General features: G+C 43.7%; 1 protein-coding gene across 4 annotated transcripts in view; it reads right to left on the bottom strand.

Moving 5' to 3' along the window:
* The window catches only part of EEF2K (eukaryotic elongation factor 2 kinase), a 173237-nt gene that overhangs the window by 123088 nt on the left and 33712 nt on the right, over positions 1-16437 (bottom strand). For 3 of the 4 annotated variants that reach the window (XM_040356836.1, XM_040356837.1, XM_040356834.1), the window contains exon 1: positions 15905-16100. The exons of the other annotated variant lie outside the window; for it this stretch is intronic. The gene's annotated coding sequence lies outside the window, so the exon portion shown is untranslated. Of the gene's footprint in view, positions 1-15904; positions 16101-16437 lie in introns of those variants that run through there. 4 annotated transcript variants of the gene reach the window in all.

A 16437-nucleotide genomic window follows, 5' to 3' on the forward strand; every position in this document is an offset into this window, starting at 1 on the left:
TACATTCCCGTTGAGGAAAAAGAGAACATGCTCTCTTTTTGGCTCGACGAGTTCCTCGACAGTTTCCTCGTCGAAAAATGTACACACGACCGGTTTCCTCTGCAAAAAAAAAAAAAAACCCAGCAAGTTTCTTGCTGGTTTTTGCCGAGAAACTCGGTCGTGTGTACGAGGCCTTACAGTGGTGATCATTAGGAAGAATCTAACCCTTACAGTGGTGATCACAGAATACCTCCCTTAAAGGAACACTAAAGGTACAATTTTTTTTTTTTTTAAATAACATACATGTTATACTTACCTCCACTGTGCAGATCGTTTTGCACAGAGTGACCCGGATCTGTGTCTTCTGGGGTCCCTCGGCGGCTGTCTCGGCTCCTCCTCGCAAAAGCTTTCCACGTTCATGCGAGCTCCCTCGCATGGTGGAAAGCTTTTGCGAGCGCGCTCCCGTGATACAGCAGCGGCCATAGCCGCCGACTGTATCACTCGGCCCCGCCCCCCGGCGCGCCGCGTCATCCGCTGTGATTGACAGCAGCGCCAGCCAATGGCTGTGCTGCTATCAATCCGCCCAGCCTAGCCAATCAACGGCCAGGCTGGGAACCGAGCAAGATGACAAGCACGCGCCCGGGACTTTCGAACGGTGAGGTAAGTAAAACGGGGGCTCGGGGGGGGGGGGGGGGGGCGGTGCTGTCAAATGTTTTTTTACCTTAATGCATAGGATACATTAAGGTAAAAAAACTTTTACCTTTACAAACCCTTTAAGCCTCGTACACACGATCAGTCCATTCGATGAGAACGGTCTGAAGGACCGTTGTCATAGGTTAACCGATGAAGCTGACTGATGGCCCGTCACGCCTACACACCGTAGGTTAAAGGGGTGGTTCCCCCTAAAACACATTGCTAACAATAGATTCGTAAGACCCGTTACACTGCGGGTAGGCTGGCTTTTTTTTTTTTTTTAGTACATACCGATATCTCCCCGTCTCGTTCCTTGTCGGTGGGCGTTCCTAGTTGATTGACGTTCCTCGGAGGGGCGCGTACGTGACGTCACGACTTTCCGAAAGAAGCCGAACGTCGCTGCGCATGCGCCGTATAGAGCCGACTCTATACGGCGCAATGCGCAGCGACGTTCGGCTTCTTTCGGAAAGTCGTGACGTCACGTACGCGCCCCTCCGAGGAACGTCAATCAACTAGTTCCGCCCACCGCCTAGGGACGAGACGGGGAGATCTCGGTATGTACGAAAAAAAAAAAAAAAAAGCCAGCCTACCCGCAGTGTAACGGGTCTTACGAATCTATTGTTAGAAATTAGTTTTAGGGGGAACCACCGCTTTAAATAACCGATCGTGTCAGATCGGGGTGACGTAAAACACAACGACGTGCTGAAAAAAAAAACGAAGTTTAATGCTTCCAAGCATGCGTCGACTTGATTCTGAGCATGCGTGGATTTTTAACCAATGGTCGTGCCTACTAACGATCGGTTTTAGACCTATCGGTTAGGAATCCATCGGTTAAATTTAAAGCTAGTTGGCTTTTTTTAACCTAAGGTTAAATAACCTATGGGGCCCACACACAATCGGTTTTGACCGATGAAAACGGTCCATCAGACCGTTGTCCTCTGGTTAACCTATTGTGTGTACGAGGCCTAACAGAACATTGGTGTCATGCTGCTGGCTCAGCCAAGTGGCCTTGGCCCTGAAGTATGTAGGCATCATACAGGAGGTCAATCAGCCACTGCTCAAGGAACCCCCAGCAACATCTGAAGGAACCCTAGCAATACACAGAACCCTGGTTAAAAATGGTTGGGTATAAGGTTCTGTATTTACAGATTTTCTATTTTGTTTGTTCGGTTGCTTGAACTCATTGGACTTGAATCTTATTTTTTTCAACCTGATTAACTGTGTAACTATGTAACTTAAAAGCAGAGAGGTGTCAGAGTATATTATGCATTTATTTCCAGAACATCCCATTTACAGTTTAGGTGATAATGTATTATTACAATTGCACACATCAGCTATTTTCAGGTTAATTAAATGAAGACACATTCTTCAGAATATGACTTTCTTGGCACATTTCCCAGAATGCTGTGCACACCCCATGTGATCCGTGGGAGTGCGGTGTTTCATGATAACTGCACTGAAAAATTAGCTTGGTTTATAAGAGCCTACAAATGTCTTTAAGTCGCCAGTCACATACAAAAATTAGCCGATCCTGTTGTACTGTCCTGTTCATGTGCAAATTAAACTTATGCTGTGCTGTCTCTCATGTTAACTCAGAAAAATAGAAAAACTGTTTAAATATTGATTATTTAAGTGGTTGTAAAGGTTTGCATTGTATTTTCTTTAAAGCGGTTCTCCACCCTAAAGTGGAGTCCCGCTGATCGGAACCCTCCCCCCCTCCGGTGTCACATTTGACACCTTTCAGGGGGGAGGGGGGTGCAGACACCTGTCTAAAGACAGGTATTTGCACCCACTTCCGGCCACACGCTACGGGCGAAAGACGGGCATTCCGTCACATCCCGTCTGTCGCCCGTTGTGTGCTGGGAACACTCGGCTCCCAGCACACAGCGTGTGAGCCAATCGGTGTGCGCAGCGCGACTCGCGCATGCGCCGTAGGGAACCGGGCAGTGAAGCCGCAGCGCTTCACTTCCTGGTTCCCTGAGCGTGGATGGAGGGGGGAGCAGCAGAGAGACGAGCGATCGCTCGTGCTCTGCTGCGATCAGCGCTGGACTCCAGGACAGGTAAGTGTCCTAATATTAAAAGTCAGCAGCTGCAGTATTTGTAGCTGCTGGCTTTTAATATTTTTTCCCCGTGGCACATCCGCTTTAACCACTTCCAGACCTTAGATGTTTTTCAGATTTGGTGCTTGCAAGACTAAAACAGTTTTTTCTGCTAGAAAATTACTTAAAACCCCCAAACATTATATATATTTTTTTTCTAACACCGTAGAGAATAAAATAGTGGTCATTCCAATACTTTTTGTCACACCGTATTTGCGCAGCGGTCTTACAAGCGCACTTTTTTTGGAAAAAATTCACTTTTTTTAATTAAAAAATAAGACAACAATAAATTTGGCCCAATTTTTTTATATATTGTGAAAGATAATGTTACGCCGAGTAAAATGATACCCAACATGTCACGCTTAAAAATTGCGCCCGCTCGTGGCATGGCGTCAAACTTTTGAGCTACAGAGTAGGCCTCGGGCTAGAATTATTGCTCTCGCTCCAACGATCGCGGCGATACCTCACTTGTGTGATTTGAACACCGTTTTCATATGCAGGCGCTACTCGCGTATGCGTTCGCTTCTGCGCGCGAGCTCGTCGGGACGGGGCGCTTTAAAAAAAAAATGTTTTGTTTTATTATTTATTTTTATTTATTTTATTACTTTTTACACTGAAAAAAATAAAGAAATTGATCACTTTTATTCCTATTATAAGGAATGTAAACATCCCTTGTAATAGAAAAAAGCAGACAGGTCCTCTTAAATATGAGATCTGGGGTCAAAAAGACCTCAGATCTCATATTTAGACTAAAATGCAAAAAAAAAAAAAAAAAAAAATTTGAAACTGTAATTTTTTCAAATGACAAAAAAAAAATTGTCTCTTTAAGAGGCTGGGCGGGACTGACGTTTTGACGTCACTTCCGCCCAGCAGAGCTATGGGGACGGGCGAAGGAGATTTTTCCTTCAGTCTCGTCCCCGCTCACCTGCCGAACAGTCCCGATCTCCTCCGCCGCTACCGACGGCTCCGGTAAGCGGCGGAGGGCGCGGGAGGGGGGGCCCCTCTCCCGCCACCGATAACGGCGATCTCGCGGCGAATCCGCAGCGGAGACCGCCTTTATCGTGTACCAGACCGCGCACACTAAAGATCGATACCTCGGTTGTGGCAGCAGCTGCTGCCGTTACCGAGATATCAATCTTTAAAAACAGGACGTACATCGTCGTGCGCAGGTCTGGAAGTGGTTAAATAACTAACATGTCATACTTACCTCCACTGTGCAGTTCGTTTTTCCACAGAGTGGCCCCAAAGGCCGTTTTCTGGGGTCTCTCGGCTCCTTTCCACAATAGCCAACCCCCTCTGGGAAGCTCTCTCCAAAAGGGGTTACCTTGTGGGCGTGCTCCTGTGTCATACACTAGGCATCCATAGCCGCCAAGTGTATGACTCGATCTGGCGCCCGCGTCATTGGAATTGATTGACAGCAGCGCGAGCCAATAGCTGCGCTGCTATCAATCTATCCAATGAAGAGCCGAGAAGCCCGGGCGCTAATCGTCAGATGTTTTTTCACCTTAGGATGCTTTACGGTGAAAAAACATGAACCTTTACAACCTCTTTAAGCAGCTGTCCTGGCATAGGTGTTGAAAAAAATTCCAAGCTGAGATCAAAAATGTGCATGCGAGTTGGCTGCTCTGGAAACCATTCTTTACCCAATTCACGCCACAAAACAGCCACCTTTCTAGTCTCTCTTCAGAATGTGGTGGATATGTCTCTTTAGCCACAGGAGGGGGGGATGGGGCTGTCTAATAATGTCAGACACATCAGTGAAGTATGCTCCCAGTCTGTGTATGCTACATTCCAGAAGAGTTTCCCTTCTTGGATCCATGTTCTTACAGGTTGCTGTTGCAGCAAAGCTGGACAGGGGTATAACACCAAAGCGGACAACAGAAGTCCAAGCACACCGCGCAATGGCACAGCGTCCTGTAACTCCCAGCTGGGTCAAGCAATCAAAGTGACCATGGCAGCATGGATCTGCTTTGGTGCTTTGCATGGTCAGAGTTAAACAGGAAGACAAGGGAGCTAGATCATCAAGCATTTTATTGTAAAAAGGACTGCAGGACTATAAGAGGCAACCAGTCCATGACCGTTTCTTAGTAAAGGAATTCATAAATGCAATTTCAATTTTAATATACACTTTAAAGCAGGCATGTCCAAAGTCCGGCCCGCAGGCCAATTGCGGCCCCCCTGGTGATTTAATATGGCCCCCCCCTGGGAATTTGGATATATATAATCAATTCAGCCTCACATGTGCCCCGTGACCTGGGGGCCACAAAAGATATATACAGTATATATCGGCGCTGCCTCAGAGGGCACAGGACATGCGCCGTCAGATTACATAAAGAGAATCTCCTGTTTACTCAGGGGCGTCTGTAAAAGGAAGCCCTGTTTCCTGGGATGTCATTGGATGACTGTTCTGTTTATCATAGGAGGCGGGACTTTGTATTAAAGAGGCCACCGAGTAAACAAGAAATGCTCCTGTTTGTAGTCCGACGGCACTTTTCCTGTCCCCTCCGAGGCTGCAGATAGGCATCAATCAGGCTGTACTGATGGCAATGGTAAGGCTGCATTCAGGCACATGTGAGGCTGCATTCATGTCAATGGTAAGGCTGCATTCATGGCAATGGTGAGGCTGCATTCATGGCAATGGTGAGGCTGCATTCATGGCAATGGTGAGGCTGCATTCATGGCAATGGTGAGGCTGCATTCATGGCAATGGTGAGGCTGCATTCATGGCAATGGTGAGGCTGCATTCATGGCAATGGTGAGGCTGCATTCATGGCAATGGTGAGGCTGCATTCATGGCAATGGTGAGGCTGCATTCATGGCAATGGTAAGGCTGCATTCATGGCAATGGTAAGCCTGTGCGTGTTATACACCGATAAATACGGTACATACAAATAACACACCCAAGCTCATCCTTAGTCCTGAGCAGCGCCAGGGCTGTGGAGTCGGAGTCGGGGGAAATTTTGGGTACCTGGAGTCGGAGTCGGAGTCGGCAAACAATGCACCGACTCCGACTCCTACCAAATTTAGATTGGAATAAAAAAAAAAAGCAAGTTTAAATGTCCCAATTCACAAAAAGTTATAATTCATGACTTCTCTACTGTAAGAATAAAGACCAATCTATATATATAAAACTCAACGTGTGTATGTATGTATGTATGTATGTATGTATGTTCCAGCATCACGTCCAAAGGCTAAAGATATTAACATGAAACTTGGCACACATGTTACTTATATGTCAGCAACAAACATAGGATAGGTGGTTTAACCCTTACCCATCCCCATTTGCCATGGTCAGGGTTTTCCTTTAAAGTCCCATTCAACTCTATGGGAAATACATGTTACTTCATAACTTCCAAACGGCTGTAGAAATTTCGATAACACTTGGTCACATGTTACTTATATGTCCACTTAAACTATAGGATAGTTTAATTTATCCCTTAACTACCCCCATTTGTGAGGGTCTGGGTTTTTGTTTAAAGTCCCATGCAAATCAATGGGAAATGTATGTTCCCACATAACTTCTGTACGCCTGGAGATATTTCAATAATACCTGGTACACATATTACTTATATGCCAAATAAAAATATATGACAGTTACATTAACCCTTACCTACACCCTTATATAAAAGATGGGTATATTTATATTACTATGATAATGTATGATAATGATACTATTTTCCTCCCCAAAAGGTTAAGATAGGAAGACCGGGCAACGCCGGGTATTCAGCTAGTGCATGAATAAAATAATAAAGTCTGACTTAAGAGCCTCTATGAAAGAGGATCTGGCAGAGGCAATTCTCTTCCTTAGAACTCTACATTGCATTTATTTGCATTTGCTAAGCCTATAACTACATTTCAAAATTAATATAAACCATTTCTAGGTTTTACAGATTTTGTTTTTGGTTCATTATAGATAAGCTTTGTTTTTGTTCTAAAACAACCAAATAATGTGGTTTGTATTTTTGAACTGGTAAAGATCCTGTTCCTGATGTTTATGCCTGCTGCTACTATCCAGCCACTTGATTGTTTTCATTGTGTTTGTCTTTTGCTTAAACTGTGCAATACAGTAGACTGTTGGCTTCCCAGCCAGTAGTCCTGTGGTAGGTTGCGTTTCTTTCCCTCAAGGAATGTATAAAATACATTCGCATATTAATACAGAGGAGTCGGAGTCGGGGAGTCGGAGTCGGAAGTACATAAAACTGAGGAGTCGGAGTCGGAGTCGGAACATTTATCTACTGACTCCACAGCCCTGAGCAGCGCTCGGGGATTCGTTGGGGCCACAAAAGACATATATACAGTATATCCAAATAATACGCCCAAGCTCATCTCTTCACCACACACACAGCCACAAAGTCAAGAGAATTCTTGTTGGGCAGTGTATTAGTTGCTCGGACAAACACACTTAGACCAAATTTTAATGGTTCAAAGAATGTCAGGCAAAATGGTCGGCCCTCACGCATGTTCACTTCATCAAATGTGGCCCTCTTTGAAAAAAGTTTGGACACCCCTGCTTTAAAGCCCACCTCAGCAAAAACATTCTATTTCTTTTTGGATACAGCTACAGAAGGGTTAAGGTCTTTTGTCAGTTTTATATTACTACGGGGGTTATTTACTAAAGGCAAATCCAATTTGCACCAGAAGTGCAAAGTGCACTTGAAATTGTACTGATAGTAAACGTGGAAGTGCAGTCGCTGTAGATCCGAGGGGGGACATGCAATGGAGATAAAAAAAAATGAATTTTAGCTTGCACATGATTGGATAATAAAATCAGCAGAGCTTCCCCTCATTTCAGATCAGCCCCCTCAGATTTACAGCGAGATTTGATGTTGATTAATGTAAAGTTAGGCACTGGGAGTAAAATCAATGCACGCATAGGGTTATTTACGAAAGGAAAATCCACTTTGCACTACAAGTGCAAATTGAACTTGAAAGTGCCCTGAAAGTGCAGTCGCTGTAAATCTGAGGGGTAGATCTGAAATGAGGGGAAGCTCTGCTAATTTTATCATCCAATCATGTGCAAGCTTTTTTTTTTTCCTTGCATGTCCCCATCGGATCTACAGCGACTGCACTTTGAGTGCAATTTGCACTTGTTGTGCAAAGTAGATTTGCCTTTCATAAATCAGGGCTTGACAAAATTGCTTGGAATCTAGAAACCAGCTAAAAAAGTTAGGAGCCAGGAACACGCCCCGTCCCACCGCGCTCGCGCACAGAAGTAAACGCATACGTGAGTAGCGCCCGCCAACGAAAGCGGTATTCAAACCACACACGTGAGGTATCGCCGCGATTGGTAGAGCGAGAGCAATAATTCTAGCCCTAGACCTCCTGTGCAACTCAAAACATGCAACCTGTAGAATTTATTAAACGTCGCCTATGGAGATTTTTAAGGGTAAAGTTTGACGCCATTCCACGAGCGGACGCAATTTTAAAGCGTGACATGTTGGGTATCAATTTACTCGGCGTAACATTATCTTTCACAATATAAAACAAAAAAGTTGGACTAACTTTACTGGTGTCTTATTTTTTAATTTAATGCTCTTGTAAGACCGCTGCGGAAATACGGTGTGACAGAAAGTATTGCAACAACCGCCATTTTATTCTCTAGGGTGTTAGAATATATATATATATATATATATATATATATATATATATATATATATATAAAATATATGTTTGGGGGTTCTAATTAGAGGGAAGGAGATGACAGTGAAAACAGACAGGGGTAACTCCATTAGCATTGCTGGTTGTCTTGTCATACCAACGGCCATCCACAAGGTGGCGCCAGATCACAGAAGGAAGCATAGGCCTGCAGAAGGTCGCAAAGCCGCGGCCTCAATTACCGGCCGGCACGATCGTGAGGTGGGGGTGCACGGAGACACAGGATACCCCAGCTGCGCCGCTCCAGGCATCAGGTCGCTAATTCTAGTCGCAATTGCGACCTGGCGCCCGAAGTTTGTCGAACCCTGTCATAAATAACTTCCTGTGTGTCCCTACTGGAGAGATTTCCCCTGGCTTCCTGTTAGAACAGGAAGTGAACAGAAATTTCTCCAGCAGAGAAATTAACAAAAACATTTTCTGACACTGTTCTTATTACTGTCTGTACCTTCTTGTCCCAGACACAACGACACATGGCAATTCTTGTATGGGCTTCAAAGGGGTAGGTATGGGGTTACAAACAGAAATAAAAACAAAAAACTCATATCTCTACCTCACTCTCATCAGACTATACATGCACATTTGTGTGCAAGGCATAGTAGTAAATCCACATTCTGAAAAATTGATTACCACTATCAATGCATTAAATAGCTGTAAGGGGGGGGGGGGGGGGTCAGTGTATCATGAACTGGTATCTGAGGACATTATAGTTGCTTTTTTTTTTGAGGATAGAAATCTGTGTGATCAGCCAGATCTGTCAATGTGTACGTGAAATGTCACAACAATAAACCCGAAATTGTAAAAGGCAGTAGCAGCATAATTCATAACACAATTACGGTAATCTAATCTAGTCTAATTAATCACATATACTGAAAAGCATTTTACTTAAGGAGAAGATCATATGGATATTAAAACGGGTTTCTTGGCAGAAGCTTTCAACACCTGCTAAGTCCTCCTCAACTATCAGGTCCCAAAGGGCATACTTTTATGTCTACTGGGCACAGCATGGCAACGTTGAATGCATTGCATTCAATGGCTTCCCTGGGCTGAGGGCCAGACAGGGGCTGAAACAAGCTGAATGTTCCCCTGCATCCAGGGCTGTGGAGTCGGTAGATAAATGTTCCGACTCCTCAGTTTTATGTACTTCCGACTCCGACTCCTCTGTATTAATATGCGAATGTATTTTATACATTCCTTGAGGGAAAGAAACGCAACCGGCTACCACAGGACTACTGGCTGGGAAGCCAACAGTCTACTGTATTGCACAGTTTAAGCAAAAGACAAACACAATGAAAACAAAGTTTTATAAAAAAAAAATATATTAATCAATCAAGTGGCTGGATAGTAGCAGCAGGCATAAACATCAGGAACAGGATCTTTACCAGTTCAAAAATACAAACCACATTATTTGGTTGTTTTAGAACAAAAACAGAGCTTATCTATAATGAACCAAAAACAAAATCTGTAAAACCTAGAAATGGTTTATATTAATCTTGAAATGTAGTTCTAGGCTTAGCAAATGCAAATCAATTCAATGTAGAGTTCTAAGGAAGAGAATTGCCTCTGCCAGATCCTCTTTCATAGAGGCTCTTAAGTCAGACTTTATTATTTTTAGGGCTGAAAATAATCTTTCGACACTGACTTGGATGGGTGGCATTGCAGTAACTATTCTGGCCACATCACTAACGATCTCTGGATAAACAAGGATGGCTTCTTCAACAGTAAGTTTTGATGAGCGATCATACTTTTCAACTTCTTTTAGTGCTTTATAAAACTCCTGTTGGAATTTTTTTTTTAATTCCAATCTAAATTTAGTAGGAGTCGGAGTATTGTTTGCCGACTCCGACTCCAGGTACCCAAAATTTCCCCCGACTCCGACTCCTCGACTCCGACTCCACAGCCCTGCCTGCATCCACCGCTTATGGGAGCATAGCCTAGCTAACTTTATTTTTTCATCAAAGCTTAACCACATAGCGACCGATGCACGCACATTTATGTCGACACAATGGCACGGGCAGGCTAATGGGCGTACCTGTAAATTTGCCGCCCAGCGGCCTCATGAGTGCGCTCGCGAGTCCCGGGAACTAGATGTTCCCGGGCGGCCTGCGATTGCGGTCGGCAAAGGCAGAACATGGGGATGCCTTTGTAAACAAGACATTCCCCTGTTCTGCCTCGTGACATGTCACTGATCTACTGTTCCCTGTGATCGGGAACAGTGATGGGTCACTGGTAGCTCCTCCCCCTAACAGTTAGAATCACTCCCTAGGACAGTGATATGCAATTAGCGGACCTCCAGCTGTTGCAAAACTACAAGTCCCATCATGCCTCTGCCTCTGGGTGTCATTCTTGTGGCTGTCAGAGTCTTGCTATGCCTTATGGGATTTGTAGTTCTGCAACAGCTAATTACATATCCCTGCCCTAGGACATACTGAGGGTCACTAAAGGAAAAAAAAATTTTTTGCTGAAATAACTGTTTACAGGGTATAGAGACATAATAGTTAACTGATTCTTTTTAAAAATGATTAAAAATAGATAAAAACCAATCATATAATGTACCTGCAGTTTAGTTTCGTTTTTGCTGTTGTTTCCTGGTTCTCTGATGTACAGAGCCAGAGAGCCAATAGAGTGCAGTGATGCTTTATAAAACAAAACTGGATTGGTGCTGACACACAGTAATCACACCTCCTTGATTAGTCACCACCGTGAGAAATCTCCCAGTACTGTGGTGATCAGGAAACAGACAACCAGGAAGTGTCCAGAACAGAGAGGAATTACAGCAACATCAAAGCAAAAACGAACAATGAGGACATGAAACCAGGACTGCAGTAAGGTAAAGGAAGCTATTTAGCGGGAAAAAAATCCTTTAGTGACCCTTTAACCCCTTCAGCGCCACCTAGTGGTTAACCCTTTCACTGCCAGTGTTATTTTCACAGTAATCAGTGCATTTGTATAGCACTGATCACTGTATAAATAACAATGGTCCCAAAAATGTGTCAAAAGTGTCCGATGTGTCTGCCATAAAATTTTGCGCAAACCAATTAATTAACGCTTATTTTTTTTACCAAAAATATGTAGAAGAAACATATCTGCCTAAACTGAGAAAAAAAAAATATATATTTTTTTTTAAATTGTGGATTTTTATTATAGCAAAAAGTACAAAATATTTCCCTTTTTTTCAAAACTGTCGCTCTATTTTTGCTTATAGTGCAAAAAAATAAAAAAGGCAGGAGGTGATCAAATACAACCAAAAAAAAAGCTCTATTTGTGGGGAAAAAAAAGGATGTCAAATTTGTTTGGGAGCCACGTCACCACGACCGCGCAATTGTCAGTTAAAGCGACGCAGTGCCAAACCGCAAAAAGTGCTCTGGTCTTTGGCCAGCCAAATGGTCCGGGGCTTAAGTGGTTAATTGAACAAGCTGAAGTTAGAAGCGGATTGGCTACAATACACAGCTGAACCAGATCTTGCTCTTTCCGGTTTTAGGCTGGATTCACATCTATGTATTTTTATTGCTTTTTGCAGATTTTCACTACAGAACGTGTTCCATAGGAAACCATGTTAAATGGACTGCAGTGCAAATCTGCAAAATGCAAAAAGCACTAAAACTGCACAGGTGTGAATCCAGCCTTAGTAAATCAACCCCAAAATGTTACTATAGAAAGGAAAATTTTGGGCCAGATCCACGTACATCGGCGCATATATCTGTCGGGCGTAGTGCATCTCTGATACACTACGCCGCAACTTATTATTTTTTTAATCATCAAAAAATGCGCGCCGTAAGTTACGGCGGCGTAGTGTATCTTTGGTGGCGTAAGGGCGCGCCATTCAAATGGATGTGATGGGGGCGTGTTTTATGTAAATACGTCTTGACCCAACGTAAATTACGTTTTTTTTCAACTGCGCATGCGCCGTCCGTGGGGGTTTCCCAGTGCGCATGCTCGAAATTAAACCGGAACAAGCCAATGTTTACGACGGTGACGTCATTCTACGCAAAGCCCTATTCGCGAACGACTTAACATTTTTAAAATTTGACGCGGGAACGACGACCATACTTAACATAGGATACGCCTCATATAGCAGGGGTAACTATACGCCGGAAAAAGCCGAACGCAAACGACGTAAAAAAAATGCGCCGGCGGACGTACGTTTGTGGATCGCCGTATCTAGCTAATTTGCATACTCAACGCGGAATTCGACGGAAACGCCACCTAGCGGCCAGCGTAAATATACACCTACGATCCGACGGCGTACTAAGACGTACGCCTGTCGGATCGATCCCTCATTCCGTCGTATCTTGTTTTCTGGATACAAAACAAAGATACGACACGGGAACTTTGAAATTACGTGGCGTATCAATAGATACGCCGGCGTAATTCGTTTGTGGATCTGGCCCTTTGTGTATACATTTTTGGTAAAGGGGAAGAAATACTCACATCCATAATAGACTATACTCCAGAAACTCCAAGTGGAACTGCAGAAAGTTCTCACAGCTGGATAAACAACATTTTTATACATATGTACACACAATTACGCAAATGTGCTATGCAGACCATCCTTGTGTTGCTTTCCGCCAGGAATATCTGATGTTCACACATCAGTTCCAACGTGCAAGTACCCTAGTGCACATTAGCATGGTAAACAATGCACCAGACCCTTTCACACACAAATACAAGAACATACTGTACATCACATGGTGCAGCAGTGTGCTTTTTGGGGACCAATAAATAAAGAATATGTAGATGCAACATAAGTTGACGCAAAAAAAAAAACAAAAAAAACACAAGCACATGCGTAAACAGGTCTTTAAACACTTAAATCCCCCCCACCCCATCCACCTAGGCGAGTATGAACTTTTTTATGATTTTTTTATTTTTTTTTCTAATCCCATACTTCTTTTTTAAAGTGGATGTAAAGCCCCTCTCAGCCTCTCTAAACTACTGCCATAGTGCTGATCTATAAGGATATAGATGCCTCCTGCATGTATCCTTACCTGTCAAATGTCTCCCCTCTGTCTCTTATAAGAACTGAAAAACTGCAGATTCTGTGGGTGGGTCTGTTGTCTGGAGCTCAGTGGGTGGAGTCGTGATGTCAGTAGACTCCCCGCCCTCCTCTACACTCCCCTTGTCAACATGCATTTTCTCCTGTGTATTCTTGAAGCCCCATACAGACTATGGCTGAGATTCAGTAAGGGCAGCGTATCTTTGTGCGGGCGTAGCGTGTCATTTACGCTACGCCTCTGCAACTTAGTGCATTATTCACAAAGCACTTGCTCCGTAAGTTGCGGCGGCGCAGCGTAAATGGGTCGGCGTAAGCCCGCCTAAATCAAATGTGACAGGGGGGGGGGGGCGTGTTTTATGTTAATGTATGATGACCTGATGTGATTGACGTTTTTTACGAACGGCGAATGCGCCGTCCGTGTACATATCCCAGTGTGCATTGCTCCAAAGTACGCCGCAACAACGTATTGGTTTCGACGTGAACGTAAATTACGTCCAGCCCTATTCGCGAACGACTTACGCAAACGACGTAAAAAATTCAAAAATCGAAGCGGGAACAACGTCCATACTTAACATTGCGTGCGCCTCATAGAAGCAGGAGCAACGTTACGCTGAAAAAGCCTTACGCAAACAACGTAAAAAAATACCGCCGGGTGCACGTACGTTTGTGAATCGGCGTATCTAGGTCATTTGCATATTCTACGCCGAAAACGCCACCTAGCGGCCAGCGTAAATATGCACCCTAAGATACGACGGCGTAAGAGACTTATGCCGCTCGTATCTTAGCCTAATTTAAGCGTATCTGGTTTCCAGAATACGCTTAAATTTACGACGTAAATACTTAGTAATATTTTTTTTTCCACAAGAAAATACTTAGTAATATTTAACAAATGAAGACAGTATCTTATATTATGATCTGATTAAACTTTAATAAAAATGTTTGGGATTATTTATTAAATGATCTCAGTCTCTCAGATGATGATCTATTTAATATTTACAAATAAAAATACTTTTGAATATTTAATAAATGAAGCCAGTGGGCCGGATTCAGAAAGAGGAGCGCATCTTTCTTCCGGCGTAACGTATCTCCGATACGTTACGCCGCTGTAACTTTGGGCGCAAGTTCTGTATTCAGAAAGAACTTGCGCCCTTAGTTACGGCGGCGTAACGTATGTGTTGCGGAGTAAGGCCGCCTAATTCAAATGGGGAAGTTTGGGCACGTGTTGTATTTAAATTTTACTTGACCCCGCGTTTTTTACGTTTTTTTTGAACGGCGCATGCGCCGTTCGTAAAATATCCCAGTGTGCATTGCTCTAAAGTACGCCGATAAGACGTATTGGATTCGACGTGATCGTAAATGACGTACAGCCCCCTTGGATGTTCCTATGACTGTAATGTTGATGTGATCCATGTGGACGCGCTTCCTGTTGTACGTAAATAAAGAATTTTGAAAAAAAAAATTACGTACAGCTCTATTAGCAAATGACGTAAAATTTCAAAACTCGGCGCAGGAACTACGGCAATACTAAACAATAGCTACGCCTCATATAGCAGGGGTAACTATAGGCCGAAAAAAGCCTAACGTAAACAACGTAAAAAATTGCGCCGGACGAACGTACGATTCTGAATCGCCGTATCTACCTAATTAGCATATTCCTCGCGTAAACATACGGAAGCGCCACCTACCGGCCAGCCTGAAAATGCAGCCTAAGATACGACGGTGTAAGACACTTATGCCGGTCGGATCTTAGGGATATCTATGCGTAACTGATTCTCTGAATCAGGCGCATAGATACGACCGACTGCACTCAGAGAAACAACGGCGTATCTGGAGATACGCCGTCGTATCTCCTATCTGAATCCGGCCCAGTATCTCAGATTATGATCTGATTAAACTTTAAAAACAAAAATGTTTAGGATTATTTATTAAATGATCTCGGTCTCTCAGATGATGATCTATTTAATATTTACAAATAAAAATACTTAGTAATATTTAATAAATGGAGCCAGTATCTCAGATTATGATCAGATTAAACTTTAAAAACAAAAATGTTTAGGATTATTTATGAAATGAGCCGAGTCTCTCTTATGTAACCATAAAAGGCATTATTTACGTGTGTCATCTGTATATACATCAGGACACTCCTGCTATAGGCCAGGCCCACATCATAAGAAAACATTACATATGGCTGCCCTTTATTATTGTGTGTATCTGCCACATGCATGCTGCAGGTAAACAATCGCATAGGCGGCAGACTTGCTGCATGCAGAGTGTAGAATGAATAGGAAATCTATCAGATCAGGACAATCTAATTAGGAGAGGAGGAATGTATTGATAAACACAATGAATGCCTTTGCACAGAAGCATGGATCTATAATACACAGCAGTGGTGGGCAGTGTGATGATGTAGCTGAGAATCTATGGAAGCAGCACGTGTCCAGACACACACATCATATGAATAACACAAGGAAGCTGCCTTTCTCACCTGGCACAGACCTCACACCCGGTGGGCACCTTGCTGTGGATGGAGAGGTGTGATGGGTGAAGATTTCTCCTCTCTGGGTGTACAGGAAGCTCACACAATGAGACTGACCCGGACTGGATGGAAGACTGCAATCCCCCTTCTACAAAAACACTAATTCCTGCTGTCTGCTGGAGCCCCGCCCCGTCACCGCCCATTGGCCAGCACAACGTTCCCTGTCAATCATCTGTCTCTTTGCATGAACTCTGCAAGGAGGAAACAGCGCGAGCCATGGACTGCAACCAATAGGATTCTGTATAGATTGTGTGTAGCCTGTGGGCGTGTCCGCTGTGTGCTCTGCACTGAGAATGTGATGGGGACTGTTATTATACAGAGGGGAGAAGATTACAAACACTCCCAATACCTCCACATGAATGCGTGCAGTACAGCGCTCCTTACATGTGGTGGCTGCATTAGTGTTCGTTTTTCAGCTCTGTTTATTTTCATTTGGTGATCCTGATTTTAACTTCCTCCTGGCCGTATATTGTATATGCTGC

This window comes from Rana temporaria, chromosome 6 (assembly GCF_905171775.1).
Source record: "Rana temporaria chromosome 6, aRanTem1.1, whole genome shotgun sequence".
Taxonomy (NCBI): Eukaryota; Metazoa; Chordata; class Amphibia; order Anura; family Ranidae; genus Rana; species Rana temporaria.